Raw genomic sequence first — 14,195 nt, 5'->3', positions numbered from 1 at the left:
ATAATTCGTTGAATCATTAAATAGATCGCTGGTATTCATTGCTTAGTAAATGAAAAAAACTACTATTTTTATACTCAGTACCGATAGTTAATATAAAATTGAATAGAAACGGTGGATTTGTTTGTAGAAAAACATATATTGCTCTGCGAAATGCAGCCACTCGCTGCCACTGCCATTTTAAATATCACTTTTATGGTATGGGGCCGACGTACAGAAGGCTCACCAGATTTTAGGTGATAACCCATGGACACTCACTCTGTCAGAAGCTTGCAAGTGCGTTACGGACTTTTAATGTCATTATATCTATGACTAGTGGTAAGTTAAAATATAAGTACCTAGTCCAGCCATAAATACTGAAACAAAGTAAAAAATAAAATTTCTATTGCTCTCTCTGATGAAGTCCGACACGTTCGTGTCCAACCAAGACTGCGTAGACCGAGCTTTATGACCCGGCGCCGAGTCTAACTGGAAGGACCTTCCTCGGTTATTGAACATGGTGTTGTTAAGGGGCTTTACTTCCTTCTCAAGAATGGTATCTTGATACACTTGTACCGATGTTTTTATACCTTTTTCATAAAAGTATGGCTACAAGGCCTAAGTCATATTTTAAAATACGCGACATGGTTCTAGGTTCTTCATCTCTCGAGACAAAATCTTTTGCTTTCGGACAGTATATCTTCGAATTCTTACCCTTACTGCTTTGACCACCTTTTTCTTACGAACACTACGTGGAAGGCCAGTTCTTTTTCCGTCACAAACAGATAAAAATGACAGATTCTAAATTCAAATGTAATAATTTGGTAGATTTAGACTAGGTAGTTTACCAGTAGTCTGGAAAAGGTCTTTATATTTTTTGAGTAATATCCTAAGCTATTTTTTTATAACGTTCGGAATACAGACAAGTATTCTCCCAAAAAAATCCGTTATTTAAGGTCATTATTAAAATGACTGAAACCTTCGTTGATAATTGTGGCATGTCGATTGTTTTTGTGGAAGGACGTGTCAAGAATTTCTATGGCGGCTAATAGACCCTCGATACTTTGCTGTCCGTCGCGTGATTTGCCGTTCAAAGAATTTTTCTTATTTGTGTTAAATAAGGTCCCTTTTGGAATTACTGTTGATCCATTAAAACTAATATAATAGCTAAATATAAAATAGGTATATTTGATTTGTTTTTGTTACATATTTACAACTTGTTTTATAAGGATGATTAATATTTCTATAATTCGAAAAGAAATATCAATTTAAAAAAAATGTAGTTAGGCACCTATTAGGTACCACATCTGCGAATAAGAATATGATATAAGAATAATGCGTAGAGATGTAGTGTCTCTCTGCATCGTTTACTCGAATTTAGCATGGATATTGTTCGGATTAATACCTGCCTCATTGGTTGTCGAGTCAGAATACGAAATTCCACCCGTATCACCTGGATGTTCGTTGTTCCACAATTGAGAGCTTTTTGTGCGCACCACTTTTTTGAACCAGCAGCCCACTGTATTTCGGAACCAATTCGACTTAGGTCCTTCAAGATAAGAACGTACTAATTCCTAAAAAGCCAGCAATCGACTTCCGAGCCTTGTGCGTATTCACTTAACATAATATAAAAACAACAAAAAAGAAATAAATCACATTAATTATTTATCAAGGTTACGATATACAATACATATATCAAGGATAACGTTGGTACGAAGGATACAACGTTGATACTTAAGTATTTATCAAGGAAACTCATGGTACAGATTGTAAATAGTACGTGTAGTATCCTACATATTACTTTTCCTACAGACTATCAAATACTGTTTTGATTTGTAGATCTAGTAATGTTGGCAAATCCAATAAAAACAAGTATTGACGTTTACAAAGTGATAATTTTGATTTTGACGTTTTTCCTTTGTCAGCTCTGTGACGTATAATGACATTGGCAGCGGATACCGGCGCCAATGCTCCGACATATATATTAACCATATTGTATAGTTCAGAGGCTGAAGTTAAGAGCGCGTTCTCCATTCCTTACTAAATTATTATATATACTCTTTGAAATACACAGATTAGGTAAATATATTAAGATTGTGTTTGTCACATCTTTGTCATGGTTTTAGGTATAACTTGACACTGTCAGTGCCCTTACTTTAAATTGTGCCTATCATGAACAAAGTACAAACAACTCTCGATGGTTACCGAAATAATAAGTATTATAATAGAATATTAGAATGTTGAAAATATAGTAAGTAGTCCCTCTAATCAGCATATATGGAATGGTGGGTCTATGGTCCTTTGATAATGGCAGTTATAATGTTCTTGCTGGTCGGAACTGTATTTGAGAGGAGAATCGAAGCGGCAATACGGCGATTTAGTAAGTTAGTTATGAGATTTCCACTTTGTATTGGTTATTCCTTTTTTTAGAAAAGCCTAACGATAAATATTTTTAATATACGTAGAACAAACCAGATGAATAGAAACCATGTCCTACTTGAAAGCCTCTTAATAATAAACATATGTAAAGACGCCGCCGCTTTAAGTATTTCGTATTGAAATTACTATATAGTTTAAACTTTCATTATAATATTTTTAGTGGAATTCCAACACGAACAACTGAGTCAACGTGAGGCCGCTGTTACTACAGAATCAGATGGACTTGCTTCAGACTGTTTTAAACAGAAACCATCAACTGCCATGGTTTCTACAAATTCTGTCCAATCTCTCAGAAATCCCACCAAACCCACTCAATCCTTTACCGCATCACCCATTCATCCAATTATTAAATCTAGTAAATATTCCATGTCATTAAGAACTTCTTCCCAAAAAAATCTCCCCTCTGAAAGAAGTGCTACAGTTATACTAAATAAATCTATGCCTAAATTACATGCTTAAAATGCTTAATTTGAATTTAATGTTAGGTTTTTGATTTACGAAATGCATTATTTTAAAATTTGTCAGTGCACCTTAATAACAAATTTTAGATATGAGATATATTAAAATACCCGATATTAATGCTGTTTTTTAACTCATCCTTTTATTTATCTAATTTTCAATCCTATTAATATCTGATTGTAGCGATTTTTAACATTAAGTAGTTGGTTTCGTTTAATCTTTTTGTTATTGACATACGGTAGACCAAGTTATGCCAATAAAGTTACTAGCTTCTGAATATTGTCATACAATAATTTGAACACAGTTATCGTTGTTTTTGTTAATATAAAGTTGTGATGCGAATTATAGACTGTCTCTCTGTCTTGAAGTGGACTTATAATTGTTCCGTTTATTGGTTGAACGGTAATGGTCAAACAACAATAAGACGAAGCAAGCTTATGACTAACATCCGTCCGGCACGGCTGCGTAAATCTATCTATCAAAGAATACATAAAATATCTTAATTTAAGGCCTAAAACTATATGCTGGTAAAGGGACTCGCCGGCCCTTCCGCCAACTGCTGACCCACCGACCGTTTCCTGGCTGCCAGCTTCGTTTGCCAGCTTTCTAAACTATATTGTTCGTTGTCCGTAACAGTCTGTGTATGCTCTTTTTTCGGTGTCATCGTGCTGCATATATTACCTCCACTCAATTAAAAAAAGTTAAATTATATATACATATAATAATTTGTTTTTGATAGCTCCATATTTTAAATGATTTCAACCTGAAATCTTGGAATGTAACGGCAATCAAAGTATACTGGAATCGCGTAGTGATCTTTCGGATATGCGTGTGTTACATGAAATGTTTGTAACATCTCAACAACAAACAATGGCTGGGTCGCATCATAGTCTGTTATTTCCCTTTAAACGCAGAATTAAAGAATATTAAGGAATGTAATACAGATCTAAAGGTCTATCCTATAACTACAAAAATTATTTAATTCGGTTGAAAAAAGAAAGTTTATTTCAAAGGGAAAGTTTGCCAAGTTAGTATTGGCAGACTCAATTATTAGATCTTTTTCTACTGTTTTTGAGCTTTTTCAGAAGCTCATCATAAAATTCGTGATCGTTTTCTGAGAGAAAAAGTAATCATAATTCATCAAGAAAATCACGACGGTCAAATACAAAAGATATAAATTTAGTGATCTCCTGACGTCCTTCAAAACTTTAACGATAATACATATCGCCTTGGTAAAATTTACACCAAATAAAGATCGGAAAATTAAGGTCTGCTTCGAGAATGCTAAAATAGCAATAAAGCTTCTTCGGAATTAAAGTAAATTCCCGATGCACATTATGGTTTTTAAGATCAAACGCACCTACAAGATCAAATGTATACCCCGCTGAAAGCCAAAATTAAATTCTAAAAAATAGCTCTTAAGATAACACATGGCTTACAACTTAAGACAGAACATTAACTGAACATATTTCATCATTATCATAACAATTTCCAACACACATTGATCTGTATACACTTCACAAAAATCTATTGCGACTTTAAACTATGTAGTGAAGCTGAAATTGGAAAAAAAAATAATCTTACAGGCATAGATGGAACACCCACCTACCTTAATATGTTCGCTTCATCACTGAATATTGCTAAAGTATGTAAAGCATGTAAACCCGTATGTAAATGTAAATGTATGTTTTACCAGTAATGTCCAAAATCCTTTAAGAGCTTCTTACACTATCTTCAAAGCTAAAATAAAACAATACAGCCCTTAAAATCAGAATGGCGTCCTATTGAAGCAGAAAGACAACGAAAAATCCAAAGACCAATCTCGAGAGTAACCTATCATGGAGAATACACATATACTACGTCAAGTCAAAATTATCTTCTCTTGCTGGTGCACTTCCTAAAGTTGGTAGATGCTTTCCCAAAATACATTTATTATATTTGATGGAAGTAAGGGGTAGTGCTTCAACTAGTCAACTTAAACAAACAATTAAAATCCGCTTCCTTTATCCTACTCTTACTCCCACTAACCAACTTTACATTGACACTTAATTAAAATATAAAGCAATTACACAACATTCATCTTAGTTAAGAAATTGTTAAATAACCAAATACAGGCAAGCATTAAATTTAACTTTAATCCCTCACGTAGCCGGCATAGCACTATTCGTATACATTTACCTAAAATCATAACCAAACACGGCTGCAATAATATTATTTATATCGGAGCGAGCCTTTGCAACACCTGAAATACGGAAAATAGTAGCAGTAGACCCGTGCCGTATACGCCTGAGAAGTTTTTTGGTGTATGGACTTGATGCGTACGGCGGCGGCATGATATATTATTACTTTTATGTTTTTTTATTTTTTCTCTCTCATGTAAGTGACATGTATGTTTTAATGAGAATATTTTTTTATCGTAAATAGTCTAAACATATAAATCAGTTGAAATTGTTTGTATAATTAGCGAGAAGAAAAAAAAGGTAATAAAATACATAAAATAATTATTGCCACTTAATATGTATACACTAATCCTTATGCTCATAACGCATAATTTCCCGCTCTTAAAATCCTATACGTTATTGGCATACCTATCACATAGCGCGTCTGAATCATGTTACCCTTAATTTTTTCACTGACTTATTTTATTTTATCGTTTAATACTTTGTCAAACTCATGAAGCTACAGTAGTGTGAGTAAATCACATCACTTTCCCGCCACCATTTCGGTCAATCCACTCCAATTTGCATGTTTTATTATTTGGGCTGAAACGTTTAATATACATGAGCCACGAGATACGGCTGCTTACACTCAAATAATATAACTGCTGCCTTCATATAATAACACAAGCACTCATAATGGTAGAATAAACATTACACATACATATATCTAAACTGTTTAACGAATGTGTATGGGTTACAGGCATAGGTTTATGATAAAACCTCCAGCTGCTAATTGAATTTATGGTGAACTCATAAAATATTCTTCACTTTAATTGGTATAATTACTACTAGATACGTTACTGTATGTTTTGGAGGAGTACAATACTTATAATACAGTAGTATTAGCTCATCATATACAAAAAATAGCACAAATTTGTACGTACAAATTAAATATAATAATTGTTTATTTCTATATATCTAATCTTAATCTCGGAATCAACAAGACGGGTATGACTTATGACAAGGACGTATTATCCGGGTGACGGCCGGGTACCAGGGTGTGGGGTAACTTGCCCGGGTAATTTCCCAAGCGACCGCGTCCTTGCATGCCACTTTCGGTCTTCCGTCAGCGTTGTACTAATGTGGCGCGTTTGCCTTTACAATTTAAATTTATCTGTACGTAACATACAATGTTTAAAGGTGTGTTACCTCTGGGGCTTCTAAACGTTTACTTTTGAGTTTTAATTTGTGTGGGTTGAGAATGTAAAACGATGGTGGACTATTGAGGTGTTGGTGACTAATCACAGTCAAAACGCCATCCGGATTTGTTTGCATTTCGGACCAGACATTGCAAAAAAAGATACAATAAAACCGACTGATACTACTGAGCTCAGAGAGCTGTTATAAAAATAATGTTATTTAAAAAAACAATTGTAGCATGAATGGTGGTAGGGCTAAATACAATGAACTTTAAAAAATATATAATTTACTTTCTTTGAGTACTAGGCGTAGATAGATTATATCACTATAAGAAAAATATGCCTACATGAACTAACTTGTTCAAATCTTCTCGAACTCATAAGATTCAATATTCCTTTAATTATTAATATAATTAATAGGATGTGAAGAGGCTCACGGAACCCAATGTGTGTTAATTTTATGTTTATTTTTTTTGTTTTATACTTTTAGAGATGTATCTGTTTTGTTTCCTAAATGAATAAATAAATAAGATTTCCCAAAGAAGAGTTGTATAAGTCATGAAAACTACTAACTATATACCAGCTTTATATTCTACTCTCCACATCGTCCCAGCACACCCCAAAAAAGGAATCATGACAACAACTTAATATAATTGGCTACGTAATTTGCAAGACTATCTTTCCACAGTGAAACCAGGAGCAGTGTTGGCCTAGTGGCTTCAGCGTGCGACTCTCATCCCTGAGGTCGTAGGTTCGATCCCCGGCTGTGCACCAATTGACTATTTTCTATGTACTAATTTAACATTAGCTCGAACAGTGAAGGAAAACACCGTGAGGAAACCGGCTTGCCTTAGACCCAAAAAGTTGACGGCGTGTATCAGGCACAGAAGGCTGATCACCTACTTACCTATTCGATTAACAAATAATCATGAAGCAGATACAGAAATCTGAGGCCTATAAAGGTTGTAGCGCCATTGTTTTTTTCTTTTTTTAATCTTTCCACGTAATCAATAGATTGATCGCTCAGCGATCTCTACAATATCAGGCAATAAAACCTTACCTTGCATAATCTTACCTACAACAAATGTGAATCAATTTAAAAGCCGTTGGCTCGGAATCTTCAACTATAACAAAACAGAAGCATTACTTAATAGTATAGTTAACATAAAGAAAACACACAAATTATATAAACATACAACAGTGTTAAAAAAAAACAAATTATATAAACATACATAAATTGTTTCGCAATACTTGTGAATCTAATATTATCTTTATATTTCTATATTAATTAACTAATTAAGTAAGTAATTTTAAGTGAATTATATAATAATATTCAAAATCAAAACTGTAACTTAAGTACATGAAACGGTATTCATTAAAACATCTCAGTTAAAGAGGAGCTAAGCTTCCTGTCACATGTGTTTGACTTACTAGGGAGGCCTCAATCTGAACTCTACTGCTCTGCTGGGTTGTATGTATATGTCCGGTCTAGAAGATTTTTTTTTTGATAATACTTACCGTTTTCGAGAAAAATTCAAAAAACCTTTGAACCCGAATAACTTCTGTAGCACACATCTATGGCGATTTTTAAAGCTTTATTTGTAATGGTAAACCCCAGCTCTTTGGCTTTGGCTCTCCGAGTTTTTTTGTTATTTCAAATGTATATATTGACCGGACAATTATTTAAGTGCAATTTTATTAAATTAAAAAAATATATCATTGTGAAATGTTTGGGACTTTGTACTTTACTTAATAAAATATCGTACCGTATTTATTAAAAAGATGAGGGGCCAACGTAAGAGAGATTAATTAATTAAAATGCTTTATAAGAAAAAACAAACCTACTTTTATGTTGATAACTACTATAATCAAACTCAAAATTATTATCAACCAAGATAAAAGAAATGATTACAAATGAGGCAATTAAAACTAAATATATAAGAGGTAGTCCGGATTAATTATTGTTTACTTAAGTGAACGACCTTTTATTTTGTGAACTTCTTAAAAAATGTCTTAAATAAAAATTTAAAGTTTGCAAATTTTCAGCTTACGATCGCTGTATATGAGGTTGGGGATTTTCATGGGGATGGTTTTGGTATCATTAAAAGTTTACATTTTAAAGAAGATAATTCGAAATTCAAATTAGGAAAATGTGTGATTTTTATTTATTTTTCGTACTGTTAAGATGAGTGAATCTAATGAACAAATTCGATACATTTAAAAAATATACTTTAAAAGGGTAAAAATGCAACGCAATTTATTGACCTAGTGCAGTGTCACAGTAGCACAAATTTGTTTTAAGCGTTTTCAATCCAGAAATTGATTAATTGATATCAAAGATGCACGTCACTCTGGTCGCCCTATTACGGATAAAATGGATGCCATTTTTGAAAAAGTGGAGCAAGATCGGTATATCAGTAGTTAAGACCTAGCTGAAGAACTGGGAATTGGCGCATTTGAAAAAAACTGGGTACACAAAAATGCTCGATATTTGGGTAGGTCACGAGCTCACTGAAAGAAACCTAATGAACCGTGTACTCATTTGTGATTCTTTATTACGACATAATGAAACCGAACCATTTTTGAAGAAGCTGATAACTGATGATGATAAGTGGATCACATACGACAAGAACGGGCGAAAAAGGTCGTGGACAAAGGGCGGTCAGGCTTCACAACTGTGGCGAAACCGGGTTAACTCGCGACAAGGTGATGCTGTGTGGGTGGTGGGATTGAAAGGGCATTATTAATGAATAATGATGATGGTAACAAGAAGCTCACATAAATGTAAACATATGTATCTGTATGTTTTACTCAGCATATAAAGAAATATTTGATGTAATTCTCCCGGTGTCCTGATTATCTGTGAAATAATCAAATAAAAACGGTCCATGCATGATTTGATCACATGAAATAGAATATAGAACAATAGAAGATAAAATAAATTAAACTTGTTTTTATTAGTAATAATTATTTAATGTGATGATACTGATAGACATTACTTCTCCACCCTGCTTTATAGGTTTCAAATCTAACCGCAATATTATTATAAACTATTTAAAAATATATTAATGGTACATAGACATCCAAATGTAACATACTTGTGGCAATATATTATATTTAATCTATATTTCTTTGACTCTTGTGTGTCAAGTTTAATATAATGTTTATTATGTTCGTATTAGTTAACTTTGAAAATGTCTTACCGAAAGGCAAATAAGAAATGTGTTTCTTTCGCCATGTTTGCTTTTGGGAATACTCTAATAAAGTCTCAAAAAACCTCTCGTATAATTTGGTCTTCTTACCCAAATCACGTACATGCGTGGGAATATCTTTCAAGCAACTCCTAATGATTATCAAAACAAATAGTATTAATTTAATGGAAGAAGGATAATATGTGATTTATATTAATGTATTCATGGATTCATTTCTGTTGAGATGGTTCCTGGAGTAGGATTCGTTTTAAGCATAAACCGTTTATAAGGTATAGAAATATTTTAGCCGTAACTATAAGAGTAAATTTTTAAATATAAAGCGATTCATAGTTTTTCGTAACACGTAGCATTTACTAATTAAGTGATACAAATAAGGTCTATGTTCAAATAAGGCTAATGTGCACTACAGGCTAATGTGGAAAAGGAGGTAAAAATATATTTACATCAATAATACTTCACACAAGCATAGACGACAGCGTCACGACTCGGCAAAGAGTGCGCGAGAGGGTCCGCACACTTATACAGCGAAACTCCTGGCCGGTCGTTTATGGTAAAAGGGCGTTTTCATTGCGCGTTATTAATTTGTCGTAATTTATATCGAATTTTAATACGTTATTCTTTGAAATTGTGTTTCAAGTAAAGTATACGGATCACAATATATCTTATAACTAATAATATATATAAGGTATAATAACTAATAATTGTAATTTTTTGAATTATCGAATTAAATACAGCTTATAACATGAAGTACAATGTACTAAATAACCTTATCTGCTGACCCTAGGCCTTAATAAGTAATATCTTAACTTTATTACGTTAATATACAGATTGATTATCTGAGTATGTCGCGCTCAAGAGGAAAACGGGCTACGTGGTCCGAAGAAAACTTGAAAGCGGCAGTAAATGATGAACGTTGTAGGCAATAGTCTACTTACAAAGCTTCGGTGGAATATGGCGTTATGAGAAGTACCATTAGAAATTATCTAATCAGCGGTATTCTATATAAGAGGTTAAGGAGAAACGGTATATTTACGATATAGCAAGGTAAACATTTCGTCAGTCGTATAATAAATTTGCTGAAATAGGAATACCTCTTACTTTACTTACCAATACAGGTAGGAAAATGCTGGCTGAGATTATTTTTACGACGAAATCCAAACTTAGCAAAACGAAAAGTACAATTCCTAAACCCAGTTCTAGCCCAGAAATTAAATAAACCTATTTTCGCTCATCATTTCCAATCCAATGCCTTATTTAGTTACCTTGTTTAATTAAGGTAGTAATATTTTTTTTTAATATAATTTAATAATATTTTAGAGAAGATTCTTTTATTTTTTGTTTGTTTGGATACGTTTTTTTATATTATTCATTATTTCTTATTAATATGCGACTTCAAGTCTGACTATCAATTTAAGCATAAAAATTAGTAAAATAACTTAGAAAGGTGTTCAAGGATCTGGATTCTCTGGTTCAAGGATGGAAACACTTAATAAAAGGCTCAAACATAATGTTATATAATTAATACTCTAATAACAATATTCATATAATTTAAGGATATATGATTTATTTAATCACTGCGTTTTAAAGAGGCTTAAGTTGAGGTTCCAGGTTGATTTCCTCTTTTTGAGTGATTTCTCCAAACCAAAATGTTGTATATGTATAATACTATCTAATGAGACACTCGAGTATCTTGTAATTGATACATTATTAGCGTTTTTTTTTGACATAAATAGATCAAAACAAGACAAAACATCTAATAATAAAAAAGCCTTAAACATGGCAATCTTTATCATGCGAAAACTTGAAGCCATTACGTATGCCAAACAACTTTTTTATTGGAAACATGTTAAACGCGGCTCGAAAGCGTTTGTATGGGACTAACAAATACAATATGTAAATTTAATTCCGAACCAGTTACACATATGAAGCAACTTAAATATGTCGTTATAAAACGTTTCTATCAATCGAACAAGAGATATTCTTTCTGTGCTTTAAGTATACAATTTCCTACACCCGAAGACACTAATGATTTAATTGAGAGATTAATTTAACGTTTAGAACTATTCAAGTATGCTTTAGGTTGGGTACAATAAACCTAGAAAACTATTTATGTAATGTGAATGTGATACTTTTCCTGGCTCGTGACCTCAATTCCATCAATTTAAATTGCTTGTTTGATTACCCATGTTTTAATGAAATGTAAAGTCGCATTAATATTAACCACAAAGAACATTCAAGACTGTATTCATACAAAAAAAACCTAAAAATCAATGCAATTTCTGTCATGATTTCATACAGCAAGAATGTACAAAAAACATTTTGCTTCACGCAAAAATGGACTTCTATGCCCATCCCATGTACACAAGATAATGAAAAAAGTTCTGACAGACGACCTCTGTGCGGAAACCGCGTCATTAATGTTGTCAACAGCTCTGGGTTTAATCGGGAAATTATCCTGACTACTTTTACCCTCCGAAATATAATTTCTAAACTGGCTGTTTAATGTTTAAGTTAAGCTTAAAAACGAATTTACACATGTCCTGTGTTATGTAACCTAACATTAGATAAGTTAGTTAATATATAATTTAGTAAATAAGTAGAAGCGTATACAAAATGTAAGAAATCATCGCACACTTGAAGCCAAAATGAGCTCTTTAGTTTTTACCACACTCATAAATTGTAATTTAAGATTCTTGTTTCGGATAATGTCCAATAACATAAGTGTCACTTAGATTTACGAACTCTCAAATCACTCAAGTTAGTTTTTTGTTAATCCAGCGTCGTTACCCCCTTCCACTAATGTTATTTTAACTATAAGCTCGTTTTAAACAATTAAAGCTAGTTCCAAGCAAAGTGCTATATTTTAACATATCCATACAACAACCGCCACCAAACTTAATACCTGTTTAAACATATTGTTACAGGCTAGGGATATAAAACGTTAATCTATTCAAGGGGTTATTTGAAAATTTAGAAACGATGTTAACACACACACAAACGAAATACTACTAACACACACAAAAAAACGTCACTAAATACTTCAACTACCCACACTTACACTTACACACAGTACTTCGGCAGTTGTCTTATCTATTTGCACTTTTATCTCTTCCATGTTAACCTGTTGGAATAGCACTTGAAACTGAAAAAACTGGTCGCGTTTCAGTTCGCTTATATTATGGAATAATCGCAAAGAGTATTCGAGAAGTTTCTAGGCATGGTACTGATTAGTTGGTGTTCTATCCTTATATTCTAGAAAGTTCGTACTTTTGCACATCGCTCCGTCCTTCTCGTACGGCGTTTATTTATTTATAGCCGCGCCAAAAAGGCCACAACCAATGTTTTGCATTCTAGAAGGTTCAGTCTGGTTTCGATCTTCCCTCTTTTAAATATATCATGCGTCCTTGTCTCATATCTAGATCTCCAAATCCACTCTACAATATTTCTTCTTCAGAGGGGTATAGTCAGAAACGGGTTTCCTGAAGACTGTACCACTCAAATATACTTGTTCTGAAACGGCAAATACCGAAAAAACAGTCCCCTGAAAACACGCCAACTTCATATAAATTCCAATTTCCTGGTATGTGACAGAGAGCTCGTTTTTATATATTTATAGTTATAAATCATACGTCTCTAACTTGTTAACAAGAAACATTTCAGTAAACCTTATATTATTAAAAAAATGGATCGTTCTATTTTCCAAACATTCAATATAAAAAAAACAATATTATATATGTGTAATGTATTTCAACGCCATCTTGTGTGGTACTTAAAGACTACGAAAAAATTAAGGCTAACAAACTACAAAGTCTCATAGATGTTTCAAACATCTACAAACGTACTTAGGGTACAGTGCCAAATATTACGTATACCTATGAATCAGAAATCGTTATCTTTTCATGGACATGTCTTGGTTATCTGTATTATTCACAAGTTTTCATTACATATTAAGAACTTAAAATAACTTTAAAACCTATATGTGTCCCGTATCCAGTCTACTTTAAAAAAATAATGTAGTGTGATATAAGATTACACGATTACATTCGTTACTACTTATTGGTGACCATATAATATGTTAAATGTAAATATGTACGATAACTTAAAAAACTAATTATTGAAATACCTTTTTTATTTCGTTGATTGTAATACGTGTAGGATTCTGTTTTAATATCTGTATCTACTACTAGATAGTAGTAGTTGTTCTCGGTTATTTGGCTATCTAGCCAACAACACACTACCAGAAGCTTTAACCTTAAATCGATGCGCAGGGGATCGTAAATATCAAAAAAATTATTTAAACTTAAAGATACATTATTGAAAATTACTAAATGAATGCCAAAGTTAATAAACAAACAAATACATATTGTGGCTTCATGTAAAAATTGGATAGCTTTCACGACGATTCATTTATAATAAATATCCAAATATGACCTAAAATTTAACCAATGTTGAATTTAAACAAAAAATTTCTACTATCTTTATAAATAATGGTCCCCGTATATGCACCGTTTTGTAATAAGTGAAAGTAAATGGAGTGCCTCTTTGGAACGCAGAAGCGTACATGACACACGCCGAAATGGTAAGTTAATTCATCTTAAATCGTTTTTATGTAAATAATAACGAAATCCCGAAAAACTATCACATTTCAATAATGATACTATTCAAAGCTTGATTACTTATTATTTTAATGTATAAAAAATATTTTCTTATTTCCACACGATTGAATTGGAAAACATTGAATTGCTTTCTAT

General features: G+C 32.6%; 1 long non-coding RNA gene across 1 annotated transcript; it reads left to right on the top strand.

The window, feature by feature from the left end:
- The first annotated feature begins 1,950 nt into the window (after positions 1-1,950).
- Positions 1,951-3,216, top strand: LOC123716308. Its single transcript, XR_006754554.1, has 2 exons — positions 1,951-2,356; positions 2,576-3,216. It is a non-coding gene; the product is annotated as an uncharacterized LOC123716308 (long non-coding RNA).
- The last annotated feature ends 10,979 nt before the right edge of the window (positions 3,217-14,195 follow it).

The sequence above is a fragment of the Pieris brassicae genome, chromosome 11 (assembly GCF_905147105.1).
Source record: "Pieris brassicae chromosome 11, ilPieBrab1.1, whole genome shotgun sequence".
Lineage (NCBI taxonomy): Eukaryota > Metazoa > Arthropoda > Insecta > Lepidoptera > Pieridae > Pieris > Pieris brassicae.
Note: the sequence above shows the minus strand (reverse complement) of the source record. Positions and strands in the feature narration are given on the sequence as shown.